The following is a 26539-nucleotide window of genomic DNA, read 5'->3' as shown; positions in this document are numbered from 1 at the left end:
AAGTGCTACTTTTTTTCTCTTTATTTGAGGCTTGTATCGATGGCACCAGGTCTTACCACCAGTGATGCTTTTTCCTCTCAAGAATTGTCCATCATTTGCATGTCACGTAGGCTTCCACTTATCTATTTTTGTTGTTTTGGAGTACAGGTGTACGGGATAAACTTTTCACACATTTTTTCTTCTTCAAAACGTTTTGGAGAATGCCTTGGACACGTCATTCAGAAATGCTATTCTACTGCTATTTGTGACACAACAACGTGACCGAGCGAGGTGGCGCAGTGGTGGTACACTGGACTCGCATTCGGGAGGACGACGGTTCAAACCCGCGTCCGACCATCAAGACTTAGAGTTTCCGTGATTTCCCTAAATCGCTTGAGGCAAATGCCGGGATGGTTCCTTTGAAAGGGCACTGCCGATTTCCTTCCCCATCCTTCCCTAATCCGAGCTTGTGTTCCGTCACTAATGACCTGGTTGTCGTCGGGACGTTAAACACTAATCTCCCGCCACAGCAACGTCGACACCCTGCGACCGCACATCCACTACTGAACAGCACCAACTCACAACTGACTGGTTGAATTCACATCAGTCGTTTACAGTTGTTAGCTTATGTTCCCATAGTCTTTTCTGCTCTGATGTCGCTTATGCGCAATGAGTGAAATCAGTCAAGAAATATTTGGACGGACGGTATGTGTCAGCCTCCATTCTGAGTATGCGTGTTAACTGAACATTGCACTGACTGAGCACGATAACAATGTAGGAGAGGTATTTCTTTCCTGAAAGCGATCTTATCGCTGTGCGGCCATCTACCCCACAGAGGATCAGATCTCACATACACAATGGTGCGCAAAACTAAAGGACGAAAGTAACTCTCAGATGATGTGCCACTGCCAAGTAAAATAGTTCGATGGAACTTGGACCATCCATAGAAAGAAGTGCTATTGCATAGTACAGTACAGAGCAGTTCAGAAGATAAGAAAGAAATACGAGACGAACAGAAATTACTTTTACTCAGAGACGATAATTACATTTAAATTAGCGTGATTTATAACGGTCCCGTGGACATTACAAAAGGAAAGACGAGGTTCTTAATAGTGTGTATAATCACGACGGACTGCAACGCTTGCTGTGAAACGTGCTCCCATGCTGGCCCAACGTTGACAATGAGTTACTGTGGTCGGGCGTTGCACTGCTCCACCAGTGCCGTGACATCTGCTGGATGGTCGTTGGTGCATGTGCTGCAAAACATCTTCAAAACGCATCCCACACGTGCTCAATGGGATTTAAGTCGGAGGAACGGACAGGCGAGTCCATTCGTCGAATATCTTCCACCTTTGCTGTTCGATGCGGTCGCGCACTGTCATCCACAAAAATGAAGGCTGGGCGGAATGCATCCATGGATAGACGCACATAGGGAGGGAGTACAATGTCATAACGTTGACCTGTGAGTGTAGAGTGTTCAGAGATTAGGAGTACACTAAGACCGTGCAAATTACGTCTCCCCTCATCATATCACCTGGACCGTCAAAACGATCATGTTCGACAAACTGGACGTGCCGTCAGATGGCGAGTTGTGGGAAAACGTAATGTGCCCAGGAACATTGCAGAACATGATCGTATGAAATCTGAAATTCAGATTATGATTTACTAAATATGCTCTATTACCTTTGGAATGCATTAGATAGTCAAAAGTTTTTGGACAACATCATACAAGCAGTGAAGGGGATTACAAATTACTGATATACCTCCTTAAACACACCTTTCATATACAGGGTTGTAAAATAACGTATTTTAGTCCGTATGGAAAAATGTGCTAAACGGATGTATTGTACGCCACATTATATGAGAAACTTTGCTGCTCATTCTTTGGAAATACCAATCTCCACATGAACCTGTAAACTCAAAATTTTTCTCGTTTCAGAAATGTTGCTGAAACAGATTTCTCGTTGCTCGAACAGTCCACGGGTATACTGCCGGTTCATAGTGTCCAACAGGCACACTGTTTCAGCGCACCTGACGAGGCAACGTGTCTGATCGCCGAAATATTGTGCCTGTTGGACACTATGAACCGGCAGTATACCCGTGGACTGTTCGAGCAACAAATACGCCGGGAGAAAATGAAGAATCACAGATATCTCGTTGATAAAATTTTTGGATTATTTTCTGGCAGCACACTGCCTTGATATTTTTCTTAGCTTCTTTAACCCTACTGTACTTCACAAGTAATAAATAAACATACAAGTTGTGAAATATGTCACTCAGTGTGGTTATTAATGGTATTAGCCTCTTCTGTGACCAATTTTTTTGTCTATCGCCTAAAGTACTCCTGATTGTCATTAATTGTTCAGTCTTGTAAATTTACTTTTCATTAATCAGATTAGTGTTTCGCCTCTCATAACTTTCAGAATTAGCCACTATGAAGGGACACTGGATACTTCTCAAATGAAATTAGGTTTCAAGCTATGTGTAAAATGTTTACTTACAGTTTTCTTCATATGTCGAAGGCAATTTCGATATTGCTTGAAAGTATTCTCTGCGGTCGTTAGTTCTACGATTTATTTAAATAAATTGTTGGAATTTACAATTATTGAGCAACTACACAGGCAACATTACCAAACAGAAACAAGTCCAATTATAAAAACACATTTAGTGATAGAGCTATAATGCTCAGTACTTTTGATCAAGAACCTTGCTTAGATAACGAGAGAATTAAAACACTTCTTCTATGAAGGGATTAGTTATTTTTGTGAATTAATATTATCAGTTGATTGTAACATTATCAGTGTACTGCATTTATATGCTAAAAATTACAAAAGGTGCTGATATGAGCGGATAGAACTTACCAGAGTGTCTTCTCGTAAGACAGGAGAATAGAAGTGGGAAGAATGCAGTGCATTTAGCGCTTATATAATAAAGACCACTGATACTTAATACATGGATGTAGTTGCAATGTCACTGGTAAACGTATAAGATATGCAGTTGTTGTGCTAAATTGCTTGTACAAAAGATATTCTTGATTTATTTTTTTTCTTGAAGTCTATTACATGTCTAATTCCATGAAGACTTTATTCTAATCTCCTATTTTTATATTTCTCTTTTAATTTACGTCTTCTTTTTATACTGTATTGTTTATTATTGGAGTCATTTCTGTAATATGGAGATATAACGTGATCCTTTGCTCTTTTGATATTCTGTAAGGACTTCATTGTATTACAAAGAAACTGGACCCTTCAGAACATGAAGATTTCTTGTATTTATTTGATAATGTCACTCTTAATTGATTTGAAAGGAAATTTTGCTCCAGATAATGACTAAAATATACCATGAAGTATATGTCTACTTTATGATAAACTACAGTCTACTATACTATTGTAAAATTATTTTGTCTTTGAAGAAGTGCCAGTATAACAGCAAAAACTCAGTAGGCTCATTGCCAGATCTGGAAGATACCTTCATAACACCTCATTGAAGTTGAACATAACTTGAGAACATTACATTCTAGACTGCTTATGTAATGATTTACATTGCATGATAAGTAGTATAGTCACATTTAAAATTAATTAAAAGTATTTGTTCATGACAAATTCTATTTCACATGTTATATTTTGTACAGAAATTTGTATCACACATGAGTAGGACTCCTAAGAATCCTCACGTGACTCTTTTCTGACATTTATGAGGATACTTTCAATTTTGTTTTCGAAATATGCAGGTGGAGTCATAGGATATTTCATAAAGGCTGAGCTGAGTGCCCATCGAATGCTTCATTTTTGTTGTGGTTACAAACAAAATGTTGTCAAAATTATATGTGTCTTGTCGATATAGCAACCTCAGATTAATCAGCTGTGATATTAACTTTAAGGATATGAGAAAATAAGTTAAAAACAATCAACATTTCTAGCAGCAGCTATGAATGACTGCTGAAATAGCCATGATACATTCATGGTGCAATGTAGTTGGAGTACAATAGTCATATTCAGTGACTGCTGGAAGCAAGACTGATTCTTTGAATTTTAATTCCACCTCTTACCTCTCTTTTAAGTGCACTATACTGAAACAATCGAAATCTAGCAGCTGCCGCTATTAAATGGCTTGCATCCATATTTATCAACATCTTGACAAAAAATACAAAATGAAGATTCGACATTTCTTATATATAAGTCTGAATACTTATAAATTTGGTTTCACTTGTCGTCTATTTGTTGTCAGTTACTCATTGCTCTCAATTTTGCACATTTTTGTCTGAAGGGATGATATTTCAGCTTGCAGAAATAATTCCAGGGTTATGCATGGTTATGCATTTCAAATAAATTGAACACGGTTTTGATTTATATGTTGTACATTTTAATCAACATTTTCAATACTGTTTTTCTCAAACTACATCCAGTCATGAGGACAAACTTACAGTCCATGTATGCTACTCATGATAGAATTCCCACCAAAAAATATACTTCAAAAATATTACAGTAAAGATATTCCTGTGCTTTCACCATTAAAATTTTAATGGGAGAACTTAACTTACAACAAATTTTTAATTCATTATTTCAAGACATTTGCATGTTAGTACTATTACTACTACAAACAATAATAGCTGGAAATGTCACAATTTACACAATGTAAAATATGCATGGTAATTTTCATCCAGTGTGACACGAGTGCTAACAGTCTTTATATGCATTTTTGCGTTAATATATATGTGTCAATGCCATGTAAATAATATCCATATTACAAACATAGATACAAAAATGTAGTTGTGTTTGACGTTTCATTGGAGTGTGTTGTTTACTAACACAATGAATCATGTTCTGCGATAGAGAATGAGAGTGTAATGTTGACCAATTTCCATACACCCCTTCAATAAATTTCAATGAAAAAATGTCACCAGAGAAATTTGATTTTGCCATATTAATAAAATAAAATTACAATTTCACTAAATTTTCTTAGAACAGTTTTAACCAGCTCATTCAGTTTTTAATGAAATTGACCATGGTCTTCTATAGCCTGATAGATTGTGACTAGGCATGGAATCCAGTCAATCATAATGGAAACATTTACAGTTAATTGCTAATTAACTGTAGCCTGCACCTTATCACAACCATAGTACTATTCTGTTTTATTAATGTTTAGTGCATTAACACATCACTGACAGAGAATCAATGAATGCCCTATGTCTAAAATTCGGAAACGTAATACTGATCCAATAAATCAAAATGTTTGCCAGAAAAGCTGAAAATATTCCATAATTGACCCGAAAGTTATGGTAATTTTTACTGTTACCAGCTTTTACCTGATGCTTGGTGTAACACATGTTTTAATAAACAATGTCAGTACGATTTTCAATCATTCATTGGAGAATGACACGCCATTCTGTAAAAGCTTCAAAGGTGCTATTAATGTTGTGAACAATACAAATAATCTGTAGATGTAAGATAGTGGATCTCGGTCTCTGAGACAAGTTTATGTTTTCGGTAATGCCTACCTACAATAAGTATACAGTTTTCACCAGTGTGAGCAAAGGATAGCATTTCTTTCCACTGTCAATGACAAACAAATATCACAGCTATCTTTGAAGAGAACAAAGGCACTGCTGGCATCTAAAAGCTTACATGGAACATTGTCCTACAGTACTGCAATAGGTATTAACGTCCTAAAAGCTACCAGTGATGAAATTGTATTCCATTAGCAATCAGTTATTTCAAAAGAATGTTTAATCACTTGTAAGTAGAGAAAGATGAAAACTAAATAAACTGTAAATTTTACAGCTCACAACAGATAAATTTTTTAAAAAAAAATATGTCTAGGTTGTGGACCCATGTACAAACAAAATGTCTCAAATTTTTTCAGCAGGAAAATTATTCATATACAGACTACCTATAGCTTTTCATTATTCAGAAATGTAATCTTTATGTTAGCAATATTTCATTTGCAAATAGCAAATCCTCATATGTGTGGGGTTGCTCTAAATGAAACTCAGATTTGTTGTTTGATGCAGCAGGAACTTGACAAGTGATGTGACTATGATTAATGCTGCTCTACAGAGCACAATGATATTTTCGCTACTTGTATTTATCACCGCTCTGAAAATCATTGGCTTATCTTTATGCATTCCTAAATGAATCAAAAATGCTTTACTTGGTGACATTGAGAAGTTAAAACAATTTGTGCTCAAAACAGCTCGGTGTCATGACGGAATTGAACATAACAGATACAAAATGAGTGGAGATGGAAGCACTGTTGTAGAAAACTGCGACGATCATTGATGGTCAAGTAAATCGAGAGTTTTTAGTGTCTATAAACTGCATGTTATGCGGCAGTCCTCTTCAATTACTTTCTTTCTCAGCACAGCTTATCTAGAAAGGAACACTGTACAAACCATGGCAGAGTGTGAATAAAGGGGAAAATCATTAATCAGCCTCAGGACTAGTGTTTCTGAAAGTTTTAGGACTATATATAAGAAGCATTGTATGAATTATTGGCGGCATTCACACCAAGTATATAAATAAATAAGCAAAAATAAAACGAAATTACCGACAAATAAACACATCTTTTATATAATGACATATCCAGTTTCTTCTTTCTTTTGGCAAGCTTGTCTGTAACCTCCAACGCCGTAGTATATACTAAACGACGAATGGACGAGGGGACTAATTCATTTAATCTTACCTGGAAAGATAAAATACATTTAAAAATTTAATTCAACTATACATCAGCACACATAACTTATTTTTAGAACTTGTAAATATTACTGGATGACAGTCTAATAACTTTTATATGACTTACCGTGAGACAATAAACATCCTGTGTTCGTATGTTTTCCCGGCGGATAGGCTACCTGGAAGTGTTCCGGATATGCAGCTGGATAGAATGATCGTTGGAGAACGAGTTTTCGACTGTGTAACGGTGCCACCATCGTATTTTACTCCCGCTGATATCAGTCGGAAAGAGTAACGTGATGATCGCGTTACAGCGTCAAAAATTCATCTACAACTATCCGGGTGCATGCCTAGAAGACAACAAAGCAATAAACGTCCCGTTCAGCTTTACAGGACTGTCTTGATTCTCTTCAAAGCGAAGAATAATCTCTCTGCTGTGACTATAGTTACAAGAAGTGTGTCCAGTGTCTTCAGAACCTTGTAGATATTTGGATGGACGTATGTTCCGCGTAACTGCAGTGCTTCCAAAACAGATGAAGGCTGGAATCTTCCTTCGCATATTTCTTTCTCCATAAATGTAATCCAACAAGAACATCGTCAACTCGCTTTCCGTATCTTTAACGTAGAACTAAATTTAAGCCTTGAAATCTCCACGCTATTTAAGATTACTTCACTGGATGAAATCGGTAACAATGAAGAAAATTCAGACAGCACTTTCTTATGTTCTGTATGTGGTGTCACCGCCAAACACCACAATTGCTAGGTGGTAGCCTTTAAATCGGCCGCGGTCCGTTAGTATACGTCAGACCCGCGTGCCGCCACTATCAGTGATTGCAGACCGAGCGCCGCCACACGGCAGGTCTAGGAGAGACTTCCTAGCACTCGCCCCAGTTGTACAGCCGACTTTGCTAGCGATGGTTCACTGCCTACTTACGTTCTCATTTGCCGAGACGATAGTTTAGCATAGCCTTCAGCTACGTCATTCGCTACAACCTAGCAAGGCGCCATATTCAGTTACTATTGATATTGTGAATCATGTACCGTCAAGAGCGACGTTCATCATTAATGGATTTAAGTTAAGTATTCCACCAGCTACGTCCGTTTTTCTAAATTCTAATTTCCTTGTCATGTTCCAGACCTCACGTCAGCCTGCGTGAGCTAAAACGCGTGCATTTCGCCTCCTTTAGTAAAACGGTGTTGGCTCTCCTGCCAACCACAACACTGTATACTTTAACTTTAGCTGCATTATGAGACAGTCTAAAAATGATATAACGACCACCCCTCTGTAGTACTCAACAGCATCATGCATCAAATAGTTCGGTCTGTAATTTTGGACCTTAAGCACCTTTGAACCGAGACTGAGCTGTCTAACTGTTGAAAAATTTCAGGTATCCTCTGAGAAACATTTCCGAAAGTTCTTACAGCACCAGACCTCAAAATTTCCAGTTCTTTTCTAGTGTCTTCAGCTACTTTCATGGCTTCTCTCATACACAGTGTTGGATTATGTCCGCTCTTAAAGTGCTGTTCCCCAGACTTCTGTCTTTTGGAGCATTGCCCTTTTCTTTATTGCATTTGAAAGACCACTAGAAACTATTTATGATTTATTTTAATGGTAACCCCTAATCATAATAATGAATGCATGATACAGCTGTTAAATTTATGGTCAGCTAAGTTTAACATGACTAAATTAACACAATTATTTAATAACACTTCACTCTTCCAAAATACAAATAACAAAACTTACTGTAAAATATCACTTCATATGATATGGATAAACAACGCTCTAAGTATTGCAGCTCCCTTCTTGCTATCAATGTGACTAAACGTTTTAAAACTTCCACAAACTATGTGTTACAGGCTCTTGTTAAGCCACTGGAATTAGTTCCAACTCATGTATTAGTTGTTAATAAACGGATGAAACTATCAGCCATTGTAAAGTCTAAAGCGTTAAAAATATTCAAGGTTTCAGTGACCACTATGTTGTTTAAGCTAAGTTCCTTCAAGTTTCTGTGAACTTAAAAGCAAGAGATACGCACTGTAGATATCGACAGAAGCCGATATAAGTTGTCGGTGCTAAAAAAGATTCGACCTCATAGGAATGTGACGCACAGAGAAAGAAAGAAGAACTTTGTCGTCACGTAGACGAGCGACGTAAGGGGGGATGTTATCTTTCTGTTATAAAATGATGCAACTTTAGGAATGAGCACAGATCATCAGCTGGTATGCTATTAATTACGCACGAAAATAACAAGGTGATGTGAAAGCCTATCATAGAGTTGTTCATCTTCAAAAACATTCGTTACGCTATTTATTTTTCAGTTGACAGACACAACAGGAGTTCGCTGCGCTGCTGTAGTGCTGAAGCTGTTAGAACACTGACGCTGGCATTCGTAAACATAAGATAGTCGGCGAGAATTGTGCAGATAACAAATAGGAAGCTGAAACTGAACTTGGAATCGCCAAATTACAGACATAATAACATTGTTCGATGTTGCCAAGTAAGTCATTGTGAGTGTTCAAGGTGCAAAATTTAATCTCATATTCGTTGTACCTAATAATCTAGAGTGAAGGCGCTGAGGGAAGGGGGGGGGGTGGAAGGGGGTGAACCCTTTTCTATACTCTCATATCTACTATCTACAGCACTGTCCCATAATCTTTGGTAAATGACTAAGAGATAAGCCACACTTTGAGAAGCTACACTGAGTTGAATTTTTCCTGCTGCTCTAGAATGGATCAGTGGTTAGTCTAAACAAACATTATTCACATTTCATACAATACACGTCAAATTGTTATAACAATTTTACAGTGTTTACATAAGCTTCACACTGTAAATGAAATATCATCCAATCAAATATTTTACGTGTGGTATACCTGTGTTTCCCTAATGAGAAAGTAAATGATATCTGCTAGTACTGATTGCTGTTCGGAAAATTCTAAGATAAATTTTAATTGGGATAACTACAGCTACATAACAACAAAATCAAACTGAAAACATTTTCCGAATCACTAGGGAAAAGAATATGAAGATCCGTATAGAACAGTGAGGACTGTATCTATTGTTTTTATTTCCCACTTCTTTAAGCTTCTTTTACAAATTAATAAAGTCAACATTAAAAAGTGATCTTGAAATGCCATATTACAAGGATATGATGGAAGATTTAAGCAAATAAATTAATCATAATTTAAAGATTGAATGAAATACATATATTTATACTGTTTCATTTACACCGTTTACACAGTTTTCAAACAGACTGGGTTATGGCATCTACATTAAAATTAAATTTTAGCCAAAGACTGAAGATCAGCATTTACATCCACATCTGTACTACGCAAGCCACCTTACCGTACGTGGCGGAGGGAACTTTGCGTACCAGTGTCACTTCTCCTTTTGCTGTTCCAATCGCATAAGGTTCGCAAGAAAAATGGCTGCTGGTAAGGATCCGCGTGGGTTCGAATCTCTCTGATTTTATTCTGATGCTCTTTTCGCGGGATATACGTACGAGGAAGCAATATAAGTGTTGACACCTCTAGGAGAGGACTCTCTAGAAACTTTAACAGTATACCATATCGTGATTCACAATTAAGTTGAGAAAATAAAGTTGATATGGTGCTGTAATTAACAAAATTTCTTGATGAACAGCGATTGCATACATATAGTTATTACATTTCGCTTATATGTTTGCAACCGCAAAAAGAAACCAACCCTGTATCGGTAAAACATCTTCTTACAGTTATAACTACAGTAATGATTTAATAATATTATCCATTGTTTATCTACATCTTATTAGATTAGTATTTCAAACTATCCAAGAACATCAAGATTAAAACTGAATGTTAACGATTAGGTATTTCAGGAAGACAATCAGAGGAACGGAAGGGAACATACAATGTACAAGGGTTGTAACTGAAATAGTGGCAACTATTTATTCACAACCGATACAAAAGAGTTACATGTTTGCACCTGTTACTGTCCTTCAAAGTAGTCACCAGCGTTGTGTAGAACTCGTTTCCCGCGAAGTGGAAGGCGTAGTATACCGTTAGCAGAGCCTGTTCTGTTGATGGTGCGAATGGAGCGGTCTACTGCCTGTCGAATCTCTGGAATAGTTCTGAAGCAAATGCCACGAAGTGGTTCCTTCACCTTCGGAATCAAATCACGAGGACGTAAGTCCGGGGAGTATGGTGGATGGTACAGTACTTCCCGGTCCCATCGACCGAACAGAGCAGCCACAGCTTGCGCTGTATGCGCCCGCGCATTGTCGTGCAAAGTGATGGGTGGGTTGCACAGAAAGTGTCGCCGCTTCTTTCGCAAAGCTGGTAGCAGGTGATGCTCCAAAAACGAACAGTAATACTCTGCATTGACGGTCTGCCGTGGAGGAACGTAATGCGTCACAGTCGTACACGAGAATCACAATAACTTTCACTATACTGGGGCTCTGACGCACTTTCGACTTCCGCGGCGACCCATAACGACGCCATTCGTTGGATTGCCGTTTCAGTTTTGGCTCGTACAATGTGGCCCATGTCTCATCCAGTGTTGCGATACGGCGTACGAAAGCCTGTCCTTCGCGCTCATAGCGCTCCAAGTGCGTCTGAGCAGCGTCGTAACGCATCGATTTCTGCAGTTGCGTCAAGTCATGTGGAACCCATCGTGATGCAATTTTTCGCGTGCCCATGCGTTCCTTCAGGATGCGAAGCACAGTCGTATGCGCTAATCCGGTTTCGTGGGCGAGCTCACGATTCATATGGCGTCGATCACTGTCCACTAACGCGGCAACAGCATGCACTTCTTCTTCAGAGACGCTAGGACGTCCTGCCCGATGCATGTCTGCCCCAGTTTGCCGACTTTCGTTGAAGGCTTTTACGACAGGCAGTCGACCGCCCCCTTCGCACCATCAACAGAACAAGCTCTGCTAACGGTATACTACGCCTTCCACATCGCTGGCAACGGGTTCTACACAACGCTGGTGACTACTTTGAAGGACAGTAACAGGTGCAAACATGTAACTGTTTTGTATCGGTTGTGAATAAATAGTTGCCACTATTTAAGTTACAACCCTCGTATCAAAGCAAATATATCATACCCAGTCGCTCTATATTTTTCCATCCACAATGTATACTACGTAATACATATAGTTACTAGGTTCGAAGTTTCCAAAGTTCCGAGAATGGGAGCTACCGTTACAGGTGTCAGTGAGTTTGACATTGACAGCACTCACTGCATGGACGGTACTCTCACTTCTGCTTGAGTGATGGAAGAAAGAAGTGAATGGAGCAGAGGACTGGAACTAGTACCACCAAACATTCGCTCTGTAGCGATGGGAGAAGAGCTGAGGGAGAAATATCCAACTACATGTTCTTATGACAATAACGATGGACAGCAAATGAATGTTAGTGAACTCTTAAATGTTTTATGTAACCGAACATGAAATTACTTCATGATGTAATAAACAGGTTTTATGTCTTCATCAGAAACATTAGACTGAAGTTATTCAGAATCACACAAAAAGTCACATTCTATCTACACTGTCCAGGCACATTAGTGCGATTACGTGGCAAAAACCTGGATAAGCATCTGCAGCACGGACCGCTGCAAGGCGTGCAGGAAGAGAGTTACTGAGGTTCTGGAAGGCACCAACAGGGATCTGGAGCCATGCCGACTCCAGTGCTGTGGCCAGCTGCGCTAAACCTCTCGGTTGAGGCACCACAGCGCGAACAGCGCGATCGAGGTGGTCCCACAGATTCTTGATTGCGTTTAAATTCCCTGGAGTCTGGTAGCCAACAGAGTGCGTTAGTTGATCCTGGTGCTCTTCGAACCACGCACGTACACTGCCAGTGGTGTGACACGTTGCATTGTCTGGCTGGTAGCCCGCAGCTCGTGGTTGTGCGGTAGCGTTCTCGCTTCCCACGCACGGGTTCCCGGGTAGGATTCCCGGCGGGGTCAGGGATTTTCTCTGCCTCGTGATGACTGGGTGTTGTGTAATGTCTTTAGGTTATTTAGGTTTAAGTAGTTCTAAGTTCTAGGGGACTGATAACCATAGATGTTAAGTCCCAAAGTGCTCAGAGCCATTTTTTTCTGGCTGGTAGATGCCATCGTGGCGAGGGAAAAAAAACTGCATGCAGGTGTGGAAACGGTCCCCACGGATAGATGCATAAACGTTCTGATCCATTGTGCCTTCCAGAATGACGAGATCACGCAGTGAATGCCACTAAAACATTCACCTGATCATAATGCTCCCTCCTCCGGCTTGGAGCCTTCCGACCATTGCTTCGGGCTGTCCCCTTCAAGTCCGATGGAGCATAAAACGTTGTTCCTCTGAAAGGCGACCTGTCACCACTTAGTGGCGTCCAGTTGCGGTATTGGCGTGCAAATCCAGTCTTCGTCGCCGATGAACAGCAGTCAGCACGGTTGCATGCACCAGGAGACACTGTTGGTAGCCTCTTGTTTCACCTGGACGGTCAATTTCTCAACTGCGGCACTTCTATTTGCCCGCGCCCATGTCTGCAAATGCCATTCACCGCTGTCATCAATGGCCCGTGATGAATAACAGTTCCCTCATCGCTGCTATTGGATAGCGCCATTTTGCTGTGCACGGCGGCACTCGAACAATTCACAAACTTAGCCATTCGGGAAATGCTTCCAGCCCTGTCCCGAGAGGCAATGAAAATTCACTTATGGACGCAAGATAAATCGCTCTGTTCCCCGTTTCAACAGCAACTGCACTGTTTTCCGCGTTCTCCCGGTACGTTTTGTGTATTCTCCACCTCCTGTCTGTTAGTGGTTATTACATGTTGACGTCAAACACAGGTGGTGGCCACATCAGTGTCGCTGGACCGTGTATAGAGTAATTACTTCGAGACAGAGAATTATTCTGCACTTTTTTTTCCATAAGAGCAGTTCTCGGTAAGACACATTCAATGCCACAACCATTTCCTATGTTGCAAGCAATTATGACGAAAGAACGTATTCACAGTTTGAATTTTCTGTTGGCCTTGGGGTTTGTTGAATCACATAACACCCGGTGGTTTATGTTTATGTCGTGGGTGAAATATAAATTAATTACGTACTGAGCTGTGAAGGATTTGTATGAAGTGCACTGGAACCCGAACCTATACAGATCGGGTTTAGCAGGATATAATGTCCGACCATGTTCTGGCTACTCATGTGAAACCTGGAGCCTATTCCATATGCTGTTCCATATGCTGAGTGAGGGACAGGTCTGATACTTCTGCTTTATTCAGAGCGCATAAAGCCGATAGCCCACACTGCAAATAGTCATGAATGACCCGACAATACCGTAGATCACCATTATATACAAAGAAAGGGTAAAAGATTGGATGCATAGAGTTATGGACCAGTATCGCCGACGTCTGTGTGTTGCAGAGCATATTCTGAACTCAAACGTTATGATGTTTCTGGAGGAGAACTAGCTTGTCCTAAAAATCGGTGCAAAGAAAACCACACGTGTAATTGATGACAGTCATGCATAACGTGACTAGCAAATGCTTGAAATGATCTAATGATTATGATGTGGCCACTACAAGACAATAGAGCAGAATATTTCTAGGTAGCTCAACAATTATAATGGTATGATTAAGTTAGTCACAGGTAGTAGTTTTGCAGTAAGGAAGTTAGTTAAAATATGAATAAATATTGAGAGCCAGAAATCGTGTGTGTGTTACACTCTGTTGCGCCATCCAGTGTTATGATAACGTGGCGTAATGGGGGCGGTAGATCGCCGAGGTAAGCAACACGAAGGAGTACGTTGTGTCACCGGCCAGCAGAGGACGTGACAAGAAGCAGCTCACCGCACGCCCGGGCATCACAATGGTGGGCGGTAGTTAGGTCAGTTATGCCAGCCGAGCAACGCTGGGTTAGAGGAACAGCAACCGTCAGCCGCAGAAAGCCGTATTTAAAGACCGGCAGACAGTAAACATTCTCCGTCATGAGGCCTTGGAGTGACGCATAGCCTGTGTCACTTAGAGCCGCCACCAGTTCGGAGTCGTTACTGCTATCGTAGTCATCGTAATAGTCACGGTCGTAGTGCAGATCGTCGTAAAGGAGGCGCCGGAATGACGCCGCCGCCCAAACTACCGCCGGACGCCGTCAACAGCAGCCGCCTGTCATGGGAGTCATCGCTTGGGTCGCACTGTGGTAACGTACTGTCGCCATCATCCTGGGACGCTGCCACTGCAAACGCCGTGACAGGGTCGGGAGCCGGGCACCTTAGCCTGCCCCCCCCCCCCCACCCCCCACCCGCCGTCCTCACTACACCCAGCCACAAACAGAGACCCGCGACGCATGGTCCCAGCCGCCTCAGTACGATCCATCACGGCCGCAGTTCCTCTGTCGAAGCAACAGATACGAGGTACACCGCCAGCGCAACTATAGGCACAGCAGAGGGCACTTGGGTGAGCGTCTGCCGGCATCTTCGACGCTGCCGAGAATACGAGGGGCGTTTGAAAAGTCCGTGCTAAAATAAAAACTACTTACGTGCTTGGGGTAAACCTTTTTTATTTTTCGACATAGTCTCCTTTCAGATTTAAACACTTCGTCCAACGCTGTTCTAATTTTCTGATCCCCTCTGAATAATAGGAATTGTCCAAGTCTTCAAAATAGCTATTAGTTGCTGCAATCACCTCCTCGTTTGAATAAATCTTTGTCTCGCTAGCCATTTCTTCAAATTGGGGAACAAATACTAGTCCGGGGGAGCCACGTCTGGAGAATACGGGGGATGTGAAACGAGTTGGAATCCTATTTCCATTAATTTTGCGACCACAACTGCTGAGTTGTTTGCTGGTGCGATATCGTGATGGAAAAGGACTTTTTTGCGGTACAATCGCAGGCGTTTTTCTTGCACCTCGATTTTCAAACGGTCCAATAACGATGAATAATATGCACCTGTAATAGTTTTAGCCTTTTACAGAGAGTCGTTGAGGACTATCCCTTGCGAAACCCAAAAGGCAGTCGCCATAACCTTTCCGGCCGAAGGGGTCTTCGCCTTTTTGGTTCAGATTCTCCATTGTTTAGATTGTTCTTTGGTCTCAGCAGTATACTAATGTATCCATGTTTCATCCACAGTGACGAAACGATACTTGAAGTCCTGAAAAGCTGCAAACCATCCCTGCAACCCTTCACACGATTCCGTTTTTGGTCAAGAGTGAGCAATTGCAGAACCCATCTTGCAGATAGCTTTCTCATGTACTCGTTCATTCGAGATGCCCACAGCACTAGCAATCTTCCACACCTTAACTCTTCGGTTCCCCATCACCATATCATGGATTTTATCAATGATTTCTGGAGCCGTAAGCTCCATAGGGCGTCCAGAACGTTCAGCATCACTTGTGCCCATATGGCCACGCCGAAAATTTTGAAACCACTTATAAACTGTGCTAATCGAAGATGTAGAGTCACCGTAATGTTTATCAAGCTTCTCTTTAGTCTCCTGAGGCATTTTGCCTTTCATAAAGTAATCTTTAATCACCACTCGAAATTCTTTTTCGTCCATTTTTGACAATCACTCGACTTCCTTCATTCACACGTATGCCAAACCCAAAGAAATAGACCAATATGGCTGAAACTTGGTGTGCGTTCTTTCCAAAGATGCTACTAACTGAAATGGACCACGATACGCGCCGGTGGTGCCATCTATGGGACTTTGCACAGTCTTTTCAAACGCCCCTCGTATTACGAGCGGGAACAAACCTCTCCCAGAGGGCTCACAACCAGTGTATTGCAATTGATCAATAAATGTTGTTGCTCTGTCATCAGAAGCCATCTGTGTACACATCCCCACCGTCCTTTTCCTTACGCGCAGCAGAGAATCCACATTCAAATCCAGCGACATGCAGTGAAGTCCCATGCCAGTTAACATGGCCCATTTACACTGTTATCAGATGTAGGCGTATACATATACACAATATATTTCAAACAGTAGACGCAGGTGACTAGGTATACTGCATCTTCTGGGGTTTCCGAAAAATGTTCAACACCGTAGTACATACTCAACTAGTAACATACAATTATACGATTTTACTAGACGTATGATTGGTTCTAGAGTCTTCGGATTTGCCCCAAGCGACTGCAATAAGACCTCTTCTCATTATACATGAACGATTTGTCAGGTAGGGAGTCCACAAGATCTTTTTCGAAGACGCAGCTGTCTCTAGGAAAATATCGTTATTAGCGATTGTAAGTAAATGTGGGGAAGTATGGATGTAGTTCCCACTTGATGCAGTAAACGACATCTTTCTTTAAATGTGAGCAGGTACAACATAATATTAGTTCAGAAATGACTAGTAAGAATTTCTACTATGTATAATGAATGGCAGCTCTGTTTGAATTTAAATAAATGTATTGTAAGGCCTGTAAATAGAAAGAGAAAGAATCCGACACGGATCCTCTACACCTCCCGTATACTCGGTCCTCCTCACCCGCTTGTCTCTCCCATTCTCTCCCGTCCCCGCCCACTGCCGCGCCTGTATTTCCACGCCCCACCTGCTCTCCATCTCTCCACTCTCCATACCCTCTCCCAAGGTGGCTTCTGCCAGCTCCCCCTCCCTGATGATGCCCTCCTCCCCTCCATCTACCCCTCCTACCAACTTTAATATTCCCCTCCCTCTTCCTGTGTTTGTTCCTAAGGGCACCCTCCATTCTCTCCCCCTTCCCTCCTTCCTCCCTCTCTCCCCACGCCTCCCCCCTCCTCCCCCAGGCTTCACCTACCCCCATACCTTCATTCCTCCCATCATCTCCTCTGCCATTGGCATCTTTGGTCTCCCATCTCCCTCCCCCACCACCTTCTTCCCCTCTTGGCAGGTCCCCGGACTCGCACACGTTAAGTGGACATTCGCGCGCAGGAGATCGTCGCCATCATTTTCGTGTGTGTGCTGTCGTGTTTGTGCCTCAGTGTTTTTCGCCGCCCACGCTCCATCGTTCACGTGTCGTCTCTGTCATCAGTGTCCGTGTGCAGTGCCAACAGTTTCTTTACATGTCTTCGCGTGTGACCGGCTAAGTGTTATTTGTTTCTGTGTCTACTGTTTTTTGCCCCCCCCCCCCCACTTTGTTCTGTATATTCTGTGTCTCCATTGTATTTTCTTTGTACAACTTGTGGCTGAAGAGCAGTGTAGTGTGCTGCTGCCAGCCCACCTTATGTAAGGTGTTAAATAACAATAAAGAAAAAAAAAATGTTCTGAGAAAACTGCATCTTCGTAGGTGTGTGGTAGGAGTAGTCATTAGATATTGTTTTGAGTTTCGCAGTTAAGAGTGGAGAATGAAATCGTATGGTCTAGAGATATGTTCCAAGATAGTCTAATTCTTTCACAATGAATGTAACGTGCAATACCTAGCGTAATTTGTATGGCATACTACATGACAGTAAGTGTCTGCTCCTTGTGTACGTGTTATATATGGTGACATTTCCGGTATGTTCACGTAAAGAGATTCGTGAAATTACGAGCAGTGCCCGAGATGAGAAACTTTACGACTTCATATGAAAGCCGCTTGCCTCCACCCAATCTCGTTAGCATTCGAGGCGGAACGGGGAATGTGTGTTTCCCTGTGATTTAAATGCATTGCTGTAGTAATAACTTCTGTTCTAGCTTCTTGCTAGTACTGCACTTACAAAGTATACTTTTGGAAGCACTAACGAATAGTATATGCCGTTTTTAGTCACCCCTGACTAAGTTTTTACGAGTTTGGTGCAACAGTCGTATCCTCAGATGCAATAACGCAGCCATCAGCTTAAAGAACTGATTGCAAAATCTTATATGAGGTATAATAACATAGTAACCTGTGACCACATTACTCGTTCCTGCAAAGAACTACACGTGGCATAAAGAGTGAAGCACCCGGGAGGATAGGAGAAAGCGAAATGAAATTTTAAGAGTTGAGGGAGTTGTTGTTTGGTCTTCTGTCCAAAGACTGGTTTGATGCAGCTCTCGATGCTACTCTATCCTATGCAAACTTTATCTCCAAGTACCTACTGCAGCCTACATCCTTCTTAATCTGCTTACTGTATTCATCTCTTGGTCTCCCTCCACGATTTTTTACCGTCCACGCTCCCCTACAATACTAAATTGGTGATCCCTTGATGCCTGAGAATGTGTCCTACCAACCGATCCCTTCTTCTAGTCAAGTTATGCCACAAATTCCTCTTTTCCCCAGTTATATTCAGTACCTCCTCATCAGTTACGTGATCGACCCATCTAATCTTCAGCATTCTAGTGTAGAGAACATTTAACATTGCAGCGCGTCAGCAATCGTGAATAATTTAATGATTATAAAGAATCCGCCTCGATTGCAAATAGAAACCGGATGTTGACCTAGGTTTCGGCGCAGATAACCACGCCTCGTTCGGAACACACTAAAACTACAAACTGCCTAAATAGGCATGGTCCAACTAATGTTGGACCATGCCTCTTTAGGCAGTTTGTAGCTTTAGTGTGTTCCGAAGAAGGCGTGGTTATCCATGCCGAAACCTAGGTCAACATCCGGTTTCTATTTGCAATCGAGGCGGATTCTTTATAATCATTATTCTAGGGTAGCACCATATTTAGAAAGGTTCCATTCTCTTCTGGTCTGAACTATGTATCGCCCATGTTTCACTTCCATACATGGCTACACTCCATACAGTACTTTCAGAAAAGACTTTATGACACTTAAATCTATACTCTATGTCAACAAATTTCTCTTTTTGAGGGGAGGGAGTGACACTATTTCACTGATTTCATAATTAAATTTACGAAGAAACTTGATGCGTCCCACATGTGGATCCGCATTCTCCTGATGAAAAATGCCATCAAAATAGTGCCGCATGGGAGGTAACACGTGAGGAATCTGAATGTCCGCGCAGAGCAAGGTGGCGCAGTGGTTAACACACTGAACTCATAGTTGGGAAGAGCACGTTTGAAATCCGCAACCGTTCATCCTGGTTCGCGTTTTCCGTGGTTTCACTAAGTCATTCCGGGATGTTTCCTCTGAAAGGGCACGACCGACTTTACTTACCAGTCCCTGAAATATTACGAGCTTGTACTCCGTCTCTAGTGACCTTGATGTTGAAGACATGTTTTAAACCCTAATCATCTCTTTTCTTTTCAAGATGTCTGTGAGTGCTGTTGTGCCGTCAGAGTTCCATGAAACACTACCAGCAGTGGCTTGAAGTAATAGCTGATGGCCCCCACAGCGTGACGCCAGGAGTAAAAGCACCGTGCCTCTTCATAAACCTTAAAAAATGGGAGAATGGAAACTCCTCCCCCCCCCCCCCCTCCGGTAGGCACCATACTCGCCACTGATGTTCATTAGGGTAGTTCCTTTCTGTGATTCATCGTTGAACACAATGTGATCCCATTCATCAGAAGTTCATGTTTCCCGGTCATGGTACCAATCCAAACGCAGCCATATGTGTTGTGGTGCTAACGGCAGTCCACGCAAGCGACGGTAATTTTCTAATCCGGCGTAATGACACGGAATGTTGCATCGAGTCCATAAACTGTTTTCGGATGCCCCGCGCAAATATAAAGAGTCTGCTATGTGGCTGGTGCACAACACGACCACCCTCCATTGTGGTGGTCAGACGTGGTCGACCGGAACCTTGATGACATCGCTGCCTTCCCACACGTTCCCAAATTGTCCGCCATCGGGACCCTGACACGGCCGAACGCCCCAAAAATCAGGATATTGCAATATTCGTTCAGCCCCTACGAAATATATCGCATGCTTGTACGGTGTCTCACAGGACTGAAAGCTACTTCCGTGTCCTTCACTGTGATCAGTCAAAATATGACGCTGTTCACGCACCTTGTACACTATAGCAGGCCGATAACAACGCTGAACGCGAAAGATACTAATAGATTCATGTGGCCGTTCTACCTATCACAGAGAAGTGGACCTCTAATCATTTACATACTCCCAGATAGTCTGTACGTGAACGAAGTTACACCAGCATCTGACCGTATTTTCTAGGTGCTACACTATTTTTGTCAGGCAGCTATAACGAATCAACCTCCTCTAACATTACCCTTTTTTATAGACATAACCTATACCATGTATAATATCGATTAATGCATAGGTTAAAATTATCTCAGCTGTTTCACTAAAAGAATTCGTACGTTTTTGTATACGATGTATTATATGTCGGGATAAAATGTATAAAAGATAAATTAATGTGTTACAATCGATATGTACTAACAGTTAAAATTACTCTCCTTTTAAAAATAATTGAAAGTACAAAATTTGTGGCATACTTAACATTCATATTATTAATTGCACAATCTAACGCCAAGTATTAAATTTATTTCAAGATTGATTTAAAAGATTATACCTTAGCGACGATTCTTCTTTGGTAAAGAAAGTTTGTAAACGCTTTAGTTTTGTAAACTCTTTGATACTGTGATACCGCAGAATGTAAGTAGGTGTGCAAGCTTCTGATGGAAGTAGACATTTTCTAAGTTTAATTATTATTTTTCTTTTAATGTGGAATTTAAATACGGTGTGATGTTGAAAGATGTGACAAAGAATAAAATTCATAATAATGCAGGCAAATCTTCATGAGTTATTTAGTCATCAAGAACCTACAAAATCAAAATTTCAGCTGCAAGAATGTACCTGTAGACAAGACTTTGGGCCATCGACGACAACAACAACGAGACAATGAAGATGAGTAAAAAAGTTATTCTTTTGCGTATCTTACGCCTCTCGAAGCTTTCAGAGTTTGTGCAAAGGCAGAGAATTTTAATAGTGATGTTTTAGAGGGTAAGATTACACAGCGTATACCTTAATAAATAAAATATTATAACACATTATGTTTCCCAAGCGATTTTCATTTTCACAATCATCATCTTCAATCCTTTGACATCCGCTAAAGGATAAAAGCCTCTCCTAGAGCATCAAAATATTAAACCTTGCGTACCCCTATTGCTACTGCATACTTTCTAATCCCATCCGGCCACCTTAATACTACTCCACCTACCTGTATTTCACTGTCGCCAAACTCATAATTATATCTTCCATTCTATTGTGTTTCGTGACCTATTTGCTATAGTGAGAGTCACGTCGGAAGCCGTCTCTGCACAGAGAGGCAAAGGAGGAGCAGCTGGAGTTTACCTTACACGTGCTGACAGAGAGGTCTTAACACTTTCCCTGTTGCCAAGCCTTACAAAGTGTTGCTGCAGACAAGAACGAATAATGTTGCATGTTTTCAAATGTATAGTGACGTCACGTTCTGAGTTGAGCATTTTTTGCCGTCCAGCGCCTCTTACAATGACTCCAGAGGAAGGCTGAATCTCACTAGTCAGTCTAATAGAGGAGATGCACAGAAAGACTAAAATCTGTGTTGTAGTACAGACGCGACGTGTGCTGTAGGCCCCAACAGCTCCCCAGTTCTCGCTGAGAAACCTCCAGTAATTGAACAGTTATAGCATTATACCCAAAGTCTCGCTGTCACAAACAAAATTTGACATATACTGGTTGTAATCTTAACGTTTTACACAAACCGCAAATTTAATTTTGAAAAATATGTTTTGCTTATCAAAAGCAGTCATTGTTAGTCTTCTGTTTAAACTCATTTGCTGCCGATCTTACCATTGCTTTCAATTACCCGAAGTATGTGGTCTTACCACCTGGTTCCGTAATTTTTTTGTTAATTCGGCTGGCATGATGAAAATAGTTTTGGTGGTAATCGAACCTCATTGGCTGGCTGCTCTTCCCTATTGTGAGCTCCCCTTTCTCTTTCGACTAATAAAATTAGTGTTTAGATTTATGGTCAAAATAGCAGAGGGTCGCGTTAATAGAAATTTTGACTCGAACACATGTATAACGCTCTTGGAGCCCATCTTTATACAGGCTGATCGGCTGTTCAGTATAAATTGTATAAAAAAAAAAAATAAACATTCATCTGTCTATATTTCGAATTTTATTTTCTTTTCCTATCATTACACTACGCCATTTTCAGACCCCCTGACCCAAGTGTAGGAAGAATCTCACCTCATGAATCATCGAAACTGGAAGTAAAATAAAATAAAATGGAAAATATAGATGGCTGAAGGCGTTTTTGTTTTGACTTCTTACGTGCCTCCCCTTATCAGCTACGGACAAATCGACTGTAGAAGTGTAAGATTTTTTCCTGAGTTTTCTATCAGTTGATGACAACTGCAAAATACAGCCACATTTGCAAATAGTTAATAAAAGAAAAGAGTGAAACAGTTGAAGACTGCAAGTTAAACGATGAAATTGAACGAAGTTAATATAACTGTATAAAATTGAAACCATTTGTGAATAGTGGCATCACCATAAAAGAAATAAAATAAAAACAGTTTTAGCGTGAAAATTTAAACGGCAAAGTTAATATATACCGAACGCCGAAAGTCCGAAAGCGCCCTAACCTCATGAAAGGCGGAAATTATTCTTTAAATGATTCTCTAGTAATTGAAAAGCGGTGATGAAACTGTCCGATAATATCTATTTAATTTCTCATTAGCATTATTAGTTTGCGAGAAATTAATTTATGGAGGATTTATTTCATGTGCGGCACATTGTGACGCACTGCAAAACGTAATATTTCATCTCATTTCGGTATCTAACATTCACCGAAAGTTACAGATCTCGTAATCTGTGAATAGTTGTCACCGGCGAGTGATGAATTAAGATAGAGTTCAACACTAACGAAAAATTTAAAATCTTTTACCCTCGGCGCGGCTACACGAAGATACCTCTTAAGCGCTATTGGCAAACTCTATTGGAAAACTCACTGTCGGGAATGGGGCCGCGAAAAAATCTTGCAGCACTGGCACTTCTCACTTACACAGCGTCGCTGACATCATTCCGTCGTGTTAGTTGCAACCAAGATTACTTTTACGAAAACCACTGGATTTTGGCAAATAAACGATTAAAAGCTGTGGATGTATGGGTATAGGTTTGCTTCTTGCAGTCATTAGCTGCTGCGTATTAGTTTGCAACATTGGTTTTTTAATTAACATAAAAATAGATGGTCAGTTGTCCCTCAGACTTTACAATACATACTCTATACTCACACCACAAAATGCTTTACTAATTGCTGATTTAAATAAATGTAATATTACTGTTGAGAACACTGAATAATCTAAAATCACTGAGACATGAAACATCTAATGTGTGTGTAGTATCGTCCAGAGATTGAAGCGTCACATGGGAATCGACAACGCGAGTCGATACCACAGACATAGGTGAGGGCTCGTTACAATTTGCAACGACGTATGGAATGCGTTCCTGAAGACAATTGCACTCTCAGAATAGCAGCCCCCTCACTCTAAGGTCAATATAGTGTCGAGTTAGCAAGAGCTCTGCCCAGTTCGAGACCTCAGCTACAGCAGTCAGCATCATTATGTAGGACAATGACTTGAGTTTTTAAAGAAATGTACTCATACTTTGGTAAAGGTGGCATTTTGTACTCCCAGAGAACAGTTCGTTAATAAGTGCATCAGGTGATGTGTTGCTAGTCAATGATTGTTAATTACCCAGTAATCCTGTGCAAAGAAGCTGTGTCAAAGTTAAGTAAATCTTTTATTCATTTATATGACGAAGTCAACTAATATTTCACGTGTTCTAGTATGAAGAGCCTTCACCCACAACAATCAGAGAACCCACGGTTGTGACTGAACAAAAGTATTTTCGCCAGATCACAACGGTATGTGTCTACACTGTACTGCATTGACTTCGTAATACGTGTTACTGTTTAACACCAAAATTGTTTGTTGCTTTCAGCGTTGAAACTATTTAGTGTATAAAAACACAGTATTCACCGGCTATACTACGAACACGTATATTCCATTTGCCACCTCATTTGAGTTCACAGCAGTTTAGGTTCTAATAGAATTACACAATAACGAAAATGAGAGGAAAAGATAATTATGAGTAAAAGGTAATTAACATTTGATACGGCGATGGCCTCATCTCATCGATGCTCTCAGTTTGGTATCTTTAGAATTAATGTAGCGTTATTGTATCCTGTGACACTAGATATCGGAGGTTTTTTAGGTAGATATATTTTATTTAGTTTAGTGGGAATTCTCGCTATAACACCTCTCCCCTCCTCCCACCCATTCGTTATATGTGTGTGCATGCGACGTATCTTGGTGGCAGGGAATTTCACCACATGTTCTGTGTCTCTCTCACGCCTTACCGTTTGTGCGGTAGCTAAGAGGCGAGCCTAAGCTACGTCCTTTGTGTTAGTCTGTCACCAATCACCCTGAAAGGCGTGTGCGTGTGAAACGAGCTTTCCTGTGTGCGTCTTCAACATCCGATACATTACATCACTATAATGAAGAAGTTTGATAGAAGCCGTGACATTAATGTTTGCTTTCTCAGATCCGTTGAAACAATTTGTTTCCCGAGATTTGTTTGAAATAAAGTCAAATCTGTATTATAATCTATGAATGACATGCAGAGTGGTAATCCATCATGACAGCCTCATTCTACAACTTCAGTGAATATAATAATTCCAACAATTCAGATTGTAGATAGTACATTTCGTGATGTATATGTATTTCCCCTTGAGGACGATTGTGTGTTTTGCTCTATTCATTTCTAAAGCCTTGTATGATTAAAGCCAAGTATATAATCCATGTGGCTGGTGACGACTACAGTGGAAATCATGCACATTGTGGGAAGGTGGCATGCAGGTAATTGCTTTAACTGTCGTTTTCTTGTCAGGAGATAAATTACGTTATTGTTTAAGTTTTGGGAAATTATTTTTCTGGGTGGACATTCTGTAAATGGAGTTTCTACTGTTTTGCTTCTACGTTTAATAATTGGTATTGAAATGCCATACTTTCTAGGTTTCTTTCTACTTACCAGAAGTTGTAAGTCAAATGGAAACATACGGTGTCTGGCATAACTACCAAAATGACTTCCCAGACGTAAGCCTATATTTTTGAATAATTTCTTGCTATATATACACCTCTATAGCCATATTCGGATGATTCAACGATTTTCTGTTTTTGTTTGAAATGATGAAATATGACCATCACCTGACGTAAATTTCTGCTTTGATTTCTTCATTCTCCTGTGGTTTACATTCGTTTCTATTATCAGATTTTTGTTGTAACTTGCCATATTTTCTCGGAGATATTTTCGGACAGTTTCGCTTAATTCAGAATGTTACATTACATTGGTAATGTTATTTCCGTGTTACTATCAATTCTTTTCCACAGCTGCCTTGTTTCATTCCTCATTTTCCTATCATTTCTCTTTTTCGCGTCTGTAACATGTTTTGCTCTTTGTCAAAGTAGTTTATTTCTTTATTTGTGTGTGTGCGCTAAGAAACTTAACTTGTTTCTGAATTTAACGTGAAATACACTATTGACCATTAAAATTGCTACACCAAGAAGAAATGCAGATGATAAACGAGTATTCATTGGACAGATATACACTCCTGGAAATTGAAATAAGAACACCGTGAATTCATTGTCCCAGGAAGGGGAAACTTTATTGACACATTCCCGGGGTCAGATACATCACATGATCACACTGACAGAACCACAGGCACATAGACACAGGCAACAGAGCATGCACAATGTCGGCACTAGTACAGTGTATATCCACCTTTCGCAGCAATGCAGGCTGCTATTCTCCCATAGAGACGATCGTAGAGATGCTGGATGTAGCCCTGTGGAACGGCTTGCCATGCCATTTCCACCTGGCGCCTCAGTTGGACCAGCGTTCGTGCTGGACGTGCAGACCGCGTGAGACGACGCTTCATCCAGTCCCAAACATGCTCAATGGGGGACAGATCCGGAGATCTTGCTGGCCAGGGTAGTTGACTTACACCTTCTAGAGCACGTTGGGTGGCACGGGATACATGCGAACGTGCATTGTCCTGTTGGAACAGCAAGTTCCCTTGCCGGTCTAGGAATGGTAGAAC

The 26539-nt window shown here is 40.9% G+C and overlaps 1 protein-coding gene across 1 annotated transcript in view; it reads left to right on the top strand.

The window, feature by feature from the left end:
- LOC124788728 (dipeptidase 1-like) overlaps positions 1–26539 on the top strand; it is a 304298-nt gene that overhangs the window by 91178 nt on the left and 186581 nt on the right. The window lies entirely within an intron of this gene.

Source organism: Schistocerca piceifrons, chromosome 3, assembly GCF_021461385.2.
Source record: "Schistocerca piceifrons isolate TAMUIC-IGC-003096 chromosome 3, iqSchPice1.1, whole genome shotgun sequence".
NCBI lineage: Eukaryota > Metazoa > Arthropoda > Insecta > Orthoptera > Acrididae > Schistocerca > Schistocerca piceifrons.
This window is presented reverse-complemented; position numbering and strand designations above follow the sequence as displayed.